The sequence below is a fragment of the Marmota flaviventris genome, chromosome 2 (assembly GCF_047511675.1).
Source record: "Marmota flaviventris isolate mMarFla1 chromosome 2, mMarFla1.hap1, whole genome shotgun sequence".
NCBI lineage: Eukaryota > Metazoa > Chordata > Mammalia > Rodentia > Sciuridae > Marmota > Marmota flaviventris.
Genome location: NC_092499.1, coordinates 203814646 through 203816422, shown reverse-complemented (window position 1 = coordinate 203816422; position 1777 = coordinate 203814646). Strand labels below are relative to the sequence as shown.

Sequence of the window (1777 nt, the reverse complement as noted above, 5' to 3'; positions counted from 1 at the left end):
GGTTTACCTCTATGCCATCTGTTCTATTTCATTCATCTTCAAGTTGGAGTTTGTGCCAGTGCCATGCCATTATTGTTCCCACAGCTCTGTAGTATAATTTAAGGATTTGTCTGAGCAAATCAATTTTATTTTTTTCATAGTCCTCCATCTTTTAACACAACACTTGTTTGGTTGTTGAATTTATAATGTGATAGTATTTTAGACCAGTTTCCCTCTCCATTCTTCCTCACACCAGATCTCAAATTCTTGTCTTCTTCCCAAAGCCATGCCTGTTTTTTCCTAGGTCGCTGTTTTTAGGAGTTACTTTTTCCAAATTGACTTCAGTTTCCGTTTCAATAACATTACCATTAAGTTTATCTTGAGAAGTCATTTTTCTCGATTTTTCACTTTCCACTACTTTTGCTGCTGCCTTCATTAGAAAAGTTGATGATTTTTCATTAAGCACATAATTCACATAATTCAATTTTCTTCATCATGTGGTTGTAGCTGAAGTGTTGAAAAACAGAATGGAATGTATTTTTCTGAGAGATTCTCATAAGCAATTTCCTTTCTAAAGGCGTGTCAGAATTTACGTCAAATACTCTTTCGAAGACTTCTTCTGCTTCCTTAAAACTGCCATTTTCCATGCAAACAGCTATAGCCTGAATTTTAATTAAATTCTCTATTTCTTCATGAAGTTTGTCTTGTTCTTTTTCAATTGAAGCCCAGATCATCAGGGCTGATTCCAAGGGTGTAATTCGCTCATCATTTTCAAACTGTGCCTCAAGGGATTTTCCTGCTGCAATTCTGGTCAAAAACTGAAATATGTATATAGTTTTCAATTGATAAAATAATGGCTGTCGCGGGTCGGGGGAGTCCTCCCAGCGGCCTTGGGAAGGTCTGGCAACGAGAAAGGCAGAGGAACTGGAGCGGAGCCTCCAGCAGGCAGCCAGCAGCCAGCAGCCACTGCCCCCGCCCCCCCTCCTCCCCCGCCCCCTCCCCCCCTCCTCCCCCGCCCCCTCCCCCCCTCCTCCCCCGCCCCCTCCCCCCCTCCTCTTCCTCAGGGGCCCCCAGCTGCGTCTGACACTCCATCAGTTCCTGGTTCTCAAACTGTTGTAGGTCCTCTCCGGGCCCCCTCCGGCCCCTCCCCTGGGAGGACTCAGCACCCTCCAGGTCAGCACAGCCCCGTGGGCTCGGAGCTGCTGAGGAAGCAGACCCCTTCTCACTCTTCAAGAAAGTATTAGTTATCTTACAGGGAGATAAGTGATCGCTGTTGTGGGATGGAAGGTGTGTGAACATCCTTGGAGATGTTAGAAATTGGTTTCTTTCTGATGGAATTTTCTTTATGTTTCTCTACAAAAACAATGAAAATTGAAAAGTTAACTTGTTTGACCAACTGGTGCAAAAGGACCACAAAAACCTCCCAGGGAGATTCAGTAAACATTGGGTTGGGTGGTTAGGGTCATTAATTCTCAGTACTAATGCATCTATGTTCACTGGATGGTGGCTGATTCTGCAGAGGGTGTAGCTGAGCCTATGAAAGTCCCTGAGAATATTGTTTGTTTCAGTTAGTTGACTTTTTTGTTGTTGTTTTTGTTTTGTTGTTTTGATCAGAGTTACATGGACAGAAAATGAGAATATAATGCAATGTTTCCATATGCCTATCTACCATCGTTTTTTGTTATCATTTATTTCTGAATCACTGTGATATTTGTTACAATTATTGAATCAATATAGTAATATTGATATTGATATATCATTATTAATTAAACTCCTTGTTGCATAACTATATAAGTAT

At 41.8% G+C, this 1777-nt stretch overlaps 1 pseudogene; it reads right to left on the bottom strand.

Annotated features, from left to right (window-relative positions):
• Positions 1-238: 238 nt before the first annotated feature.
• Positions 239-1071, bottom strand: LOC114081997 (telomeric repeat-binding factor 1 pseudogene; annotated as a pseudogene).
• Between the last annotated feature and the right edge of the window lie 706 nt (positions 1072-1777).